We start from the raw sequence: 7,294 nt of genomic DNA on the forward strand, positions 1-7,294 counted from the left end.
GAAGTTTTGAACCGGGATAACACGAACCCCCCCCCCGCCCGCAATGGTTTCTCATCAAACCTAGGACTGCTGTCGCGGAAAGAGGACGAGTACAACGGAAAGTACCTCAATGCCACCTCCGCTCTTATATTGAGGTTGTGAAAGATGGTTTATGGAGGGCTCTAATGCCTATTCTCGGCAACTAACCTAATCTTAATAAGTGGGGTGGGGATTATATACATGCAACGTTTACTTTTTCTTCGAGGCATTTGGGTGTCAATAGGTTTTACACACCGATTGACTCACGCACACACTTCGTCCATACGTACTTCAGACACCTGTTCTTCTCCTAGTCTACTCGTCCCCTCTGAGACGCGACTTGCTCCTATACGGACAGGTAATCAGTGTGCCCCACCTCATCGTCTGTACTGACGTCTAGAGTGGGCGAGATGATTTGGTGATGTCACCACGACTTTTTTGTAACTAGTTGTAGCAGGGGTCTAGGTGCATCTAATCAGTGGTATATGATTTGTGGACTTCCACAGTCACACTTATACGCCCAAATAGATTTAATTCGCCAATCAATCGAATCGCTTGACAGTTGCTTAATGCTTTGCGTGAAAATAAGCTGTGCGTCTATAATATAATTTAGTAAGGATGCCATCCTCTTCTCAGTGGACACAAACATATCTCAAATGGAGTGTTTTATGAACCAAAAACCTGCATACAACGGAATAACTATTGCACACCAAAAAAATTTAATATCATTATAATTACAGAGTAACTTATAATTGGTGCATAGTTTATCAACTGGAATAGATATTTTATACGGCTTCTGCCACGTCATTCTACATACCAACATAGTCGGTTGGGATGGGGGGTGTTGTTGGGGGTATTGTAATACTCTTTCCTGTAGTTCTACACGCAGTGGCAGCGCCAGGGTATGGCTGGGTAGGCTACAGCCATACCAAAAAAGGGCTTAGCCCCACCATGAAAAATGATGTTAAAGTAAGCAAAATAAAGTCCGCCAACTTGCGCGGAGTAAATCACACAGACAGCAGTTAGTAAGATTGATTTCAGTAGCAACTTGTCTGGAAATACCGAAGACTAGAAACGGTTTTGAAAACTTTTGTCACGTAGTGATCGTCTTCTCAATAGAACATCTTTGATAATGTCTTCTGGCCAATCAGAATCAAGATAACGGCGTGGTGTTGTTGCAGGAAGTCCCGACGGAGAATACTTTTGCTGTAGTACATCTCTATATACATCGATACAACATTACGTGTTGATAGAAATCAACACGTAATGAAATAAGACCCCACGGTTTGATGATTGATAGGTGTGTGGGATGTCTTTCATTTTGACACACAGAACAATGTTATAATAAACATACATACATACATACATACATACATACATACATAATACTGTATGTTAAATGGATATATCCGCCTTCTTTCATTTATCTTTCCATTCCCACAACAATACATAAAGAAATGGCATATTTTGGACATAGTTCGAATGGTGATTAATCATGATTAATTAATTTTTAAGCTGTGATTAATCTGATTAAAAATGTTAATCGTTTGACAGCCCTAATTTATTTTGAAAGATTTTCCTCCTATTGTCTGTGCTTTTTGCTTCAGATAAACAGAAGATCCTCCCCTCTCAAGGAGTGTGATCTGATCTGTGTTAATCACACAGCTCTAAAAGGTGATTGTAAGTCTTGTACTCACGTGGATGTTGAGCTCCACGTTCTTCCATTGGCAGAAACGAGTAAATTTGTCACTGAGGAAAACAAAAAACAGAGGGTTAAAAAGTGGATTAATTGTACGAGACGAACAAATGATGATTCCATGCACGTGTCCAGCCTCACCTCTCGATGAACTTCTGGAAGATGATTCCTCTCAAGCTGTCGCAGATCTCCACGATGTACGGCTGCAGGAGGACACACATCGACAAAGTGTGATCAAAGCTCAGTGACAATGATGTTCATGACTTCTGTCTGATTTAAGCGTCTGTTTCCTTCCCTTTCTCTGCTGGTAAAGTGAAATCACGTCTCTGAGACTCACACTCAACATTTTGCCCCTGAGACGCTGCTTTGTTGTGTTTGAATATCAACTTTGAGCAATAAATAAAACGGGAAGTCCTGACAGGTTGATGCAATATGTGTGTGCGGGAAAGTTCAATCCAGAATGAGAGCAGAGTTGTAGTGAAGAGGACATGTGTGATTAGCCTTGTTGTTCAAAGTGCTGCTCTCTTTATGGATCACTAACGACCGCATGGATCAAAATATTTAAAAGAAAATAGTTGGAAAACACTACAACGTTTGTGCCAGGAGTTCGGAAATAAACAAACACTTCTAGGAATTATTTTTTAAAGAGGAAACAAGAAACTGTTCTTCACATCATTAAAAGCCACCGGAGCGTTTTCTGCCGGAGAATGAAAGTAGTTCCTGCAGCATGTCATGTCACGAGAAGCAACCAATCACAGCCGAGAGATATTTTAACGTCCTATAAAGATTGTTACACGCAACATAGAAAATGGGTATCTCTTTGTGTATCATTTAATAATTAAATCGGTGTTCAGGAGCGAGTTTTCAGCTTAAAAGGAAAAAATTGACTTAATTTCATTTATTTGTTGACAGGATGAAGTATTGCTCTCTGTAGCCTGTTTTTATCGACTGAATATTCAAATTGTTTACTTGTACTTTGAGCAGAAGCTCTGTGTAAACTTCATCCTGTTTGATGACTCTGATATCAATACTAATATCAACACATTTTCAAAAAGAAAATAGGGTTAAAACTTTCTACAGTCACACAAATCGTTCAAAAAGCCGGCCAGCTAACCAATCAGAGCAGACTGGGCTCTGGTTTCAGACAGAGGGTGAAAAGAGGTGCAGCAGCACAGGCAGTATGAGAACAATACTGTTGTGATTGGTCAACCAGCTTAAAGATGTCCCGCCCCTTAGTACAATGAGTTGGAGCGCTAGCCAATAGGAGCGCAGGTGTTCTATAGTGATGTCACCATGTTCCTGAACTTTGGGATTTTAGCCTTTGCAGACCATTTACACAAACCTAGAGAACACACAGCGGGAGAGGGAACACCTTCAGAAGCAGAATAGGGACTCTTTAAAAAAAAAAAAAAGGGAAGTCTGAACAATTGAAGTCATTAGTGACCGGGTCACAAGTCACTCATCCTCATTCTGTAAATGTTGAATTTAAAGTGGATTATTTGGAATATAATGCTTTAATGAAAGGTCACAGCAGAGGCAGATTAAAGGGAGAGATGAAAGGCGTTGAAGAGTGTGTGTGTGTGTGTGTGTGTGTGTGTGTGTGTGTGTGTGTCCTGTTTTTACTGCTGATGACAAATGACCCCATCCATTAGTCCCTAAATGAAGCCATATGTCTAACAGTATGTGGGCGAGGCAAGAAGACACACACATCTGCTCTCAGCCACCACACACACACGCACACGCACACGCGCACGAACACGCACACACACACACACACACACACACACACACACACACACACACACACACACACACACACACACACTCACACAGTATGGTCAGCAGCGCCACCCAACGCATTAGGAAAGTGTTATTATGTCATTCATTTGCTCATATATTAAGCTATGATGATGGCCAGTTTTTGGTTCCCACTTTATTTCTGCATTTGTAACCTTATTTCTTTCACTATTCAGTATGCCACATGACATGACATGTCCAAACTGAAAAAATGAACACATGAGTTTAGCAATAATTCAATGAGTACAATTTTACAATCATGTGTTTAAGATAACAGAGCAGCAGAGACAGTTTTAACTCTACTGCGGAAGTTAGGGAGTGACTGCTGTGTCATGAAGCTCAGTCCAACATTGGGAAACCAGGCGTTAAAACTTTTGAGGCGAGGCTGGTGTCCAGTTTGCTGCAGGGCAGGTCCCACATAGACTCCAGGCTCTGGAGAGGAACGCTGAGGAAACCTCGTCTTCTGCACGTTTTGGGAGAGCTCCTCTCGTAGGATTCAGGCTGAGCAGCCAGTAGAGGGAACACGAGAGGGGGGGTTAGGAGGTATAAGTCAAGTCAGTGTTTCGGATGAGGTGCCAGGGTTGAAGAGAGTACATCTTGAACTCCCAGAAGTCTGCTGCAATTTTTTAAAGGGGCCCTATTATGCTTTTTGGGAGTGTTATAAAGGTCATTGTGCATGTAAATGGTCGGCAAAGGCTAAAATCCCAAAGTTCCCTCCTTTTAATCACTATTTTGTGATGTTTTGAAGTTGTTATTTATTTTTATTTTTTCTTTCCATTAATGGTGGGGTAGGTAAGTTTGAGAAACCGGCTCGAGATACACTTTTTGTTATATTCCATGGAATGCTCTTAACATCCCGATAGCAATGAATATCTGAAGTGCTTTGACAAAAAATACATAAAAAAATGTCATATGTGGAAGCCGTAATAGTGTAAAAAGCACGACCAATCATCTGAGTCGGCCCAGCTAAAACAATTGGATGGCCTACCTGCCTGTCAGCCTTCCATCTGTGCACACATTTATCTCGTGCCCTCATTGGTCATGTGTGCGTTCGTGTGTTCGTTCGAGGAGGGGCTCTGTAAGGAAGTGGCAGATTTTTTCCGGCTGTGTATTTTCAAATTCTAGCGCACTCGAGCTGGTTTCTCAAACTTACCATACTCTACCTTTAACTGTCAAGTGGGAACTAAGTTTTTTTTGGAGTACGTTTTTGTGTTTCTCTTATTATCCTACCATACTGTTATGTCTGGCTGTGAATAATAAAATATGAAGGACAGACCATGTATTTCTATTTATTTCGTTTTTTTTAGAAAGGGGCAGGTCATATAAGATAATTTTTTTCTCCCTGCTCCTTTTCGGTCAATAGTGTGTTAGAGACATGTCTTTTAAACAATTATTATACATAAGTTGTGCAACAGAACAAATACAAATGAAATGACATTTTTAAAAAGCCTTGGAGGGTAGTTTTATACTGTGTTCTGTTGATTTTAATGGGTTTTCTTTTGTGAAGCACTTTGAATTGCCTTGTTGTTGAAATATTCTACATAAAAAAATGTGTCTTTCCTTGAAGTTCAGCCCAGCGGGATTTACGTTAAGAATCTGGATGAAGACTGTTGAAAATGTTAAACAGCTGTTTGATTTGATCCATTTCATGTGAGATTTAACGACAGCCTTCAGCAGATGATTCTCTCACAGTCCTCACATGCTCTCTGCAACACTTCACGATTTTCTTTTTGTTTCATTTCTAATCCAGGAAGGTTGTTCATCGCTCATACAGTGACCTTTGGCAGCGGCGGCGCTGGCTATGCTGGCAGATATCAGCAGCATATCAGCAGAAAGGCTGCGGGTAACGTCATGCGCATTCTTCCTGCATGGGCTCTCAAGTGCGGCATTCAGATAACCTTGCTGCTTTGTTAAACTGCTAACAGCTTTGTCCTTGAATACTACCTTTTAAAAAGACATGAGGTCTATTTTAACACTGTGTACATAAACTATAAAGTACATTCTGGGAAGTATATTTATACATGCACATGGAGTTTTCAGTATGCACTTCACTTCTGCCTTTATCAGTGTTTTAATGCAGGCAATGTGAGGTGAAAGAAGTTGCTCGCAGTGACAAACGCGCAGATAATTACTAGCCAACTTTACAGTTCCCCTCAGATTTATAAACCTGTTTTAGCTAATTTTCTTGTTTTTTATGGCCTGAACTTTACTGTTTGTTTTCCTGCCACAGCAGACAGCTGTTTTCAGTGAGAAGCTCAGATGAACCCAACAAACCACAGATACAATTAGCAAATACAGTTAGCGATATACTGATGAAGAAAGAGGAGCATTTTGCAGCGAAGGAGAAACACATCTTTCTCAGGAGCTGGTGTAGACCAAAACACAGCCTAAAAGAGAGTGACAATTTGACTTAGATCTCCATAAGCAGTAACTCATTTACCAAATCAACTTCATAACGTCATATAACTTCAAATGTGCGGGTTGTTTAGCAGCAACATGTAGCAAAGACCTGTGTTTTCTATCTGACTATCAGTTGGATACAAATCAGATTGACTATTCTTTGAGGTTAGATATTTTAGAAGTTAGTTTGGCTGTTAGTGTCACTTAACCTCTATTAATAATTGATCCATTTGGAAATAAAGGACCAGTGTTTAGGATTAAGAGGCAGCAGTGAGGTTGCAGATGCAAACTGAAAACCCCTCCCTTTTCCACTCCGAACATACGATGACCTTTAGGAAATTTAAAACAAAAAAGGCTCTAGAGCAGGGGTGTCAAACTCGGGGCACATTAGCATCATGGTTGCACTCAAAGGGCCAGTTTTATATATAAGACTACATGAGAATAAATATATAAAATATTTAATATATATAAAATAATTTATATTACATTATTGCCTCTGCATTGGATTATTATCGGATAGGGTAATAACTTCATAATTAACTACGTCTGAAAGCAGAAGTCTAGGGCAAACAACTAGACTTCTGCTTTCAGACGTAGTTAATTATGAAGTTATTACCCTATCCGATAATAATCCAATGCAGAGGCAATAATGTAATATAAATTANGGGGGGAGGGGTCTCACATCTTTCCGCTGTCCAATTATGCACTTAACAAATGCCTTCTAAACAATGCCAGCCTTTACTGCCCCGCGTCACTTTTTCAGATCGCCCTGGTCGGGTTGAAAAAAAGCTCACAACTTTTTGGGTTTTAACCATCCTATCAACCTAAAAAATATTGCAAAAAACTAATGTAAAAGATCCGCTACTTCACAATATAAAATGAAAGTTTTAGATGTAGTCACCCTAGAATCAAACACTACCTACCCCATTCCCTCCCAATAAAGGCAAGAAGCCCCACTCAATTTACTCCATCGGAATGCACCAACAAAAACCTTCTCGTGTCCGAGAGTGTCTGTATACAGTACACCCTGGGTATTATTCGATAGACCTTCGAAACCTTTTGCCGGGTCTGCCGATTTGTCTAACAATAATAAATAAACTTCTAGAACCATGATTACAGTACTAGAATCACAACCAAAGAACAACTTTTCCGGAAGGAACAGAGCAACCAAAATGACAGAGAAACAAAAAGAGGCCGGAGTCAACTAACAGAGTACCACGGTGGACGCAGACTACAGCGACCCCGACCTTCAAACGTCATCACGGCCACAGAACAAAATACAGTAAGCAGAGACGGAGGTCAAAAAACAGGAACTTAGCGTAAACAAACATGAACACCAATATGGAAGATGAGACAAAATTCAATAAACCCAGCAACAAAAAA

Source organism: Notothenia coriiceps, unplaced genomic scaffold (assembly GCF_000735185.1).
Source record: "Notothenia coriiceps isolate Sejong01 unplaced genomic scaffold, NC01 NC01_scaffold00037244, whole genome shotgun sequence".
NCBI classification, from domain to species: domain Eukaryota; kingdom Metazoa; phylum Chordata; class Actinopteri; order Perciformes; family Nototheniidae; genus Notothenia; species Notothenia coriiceps.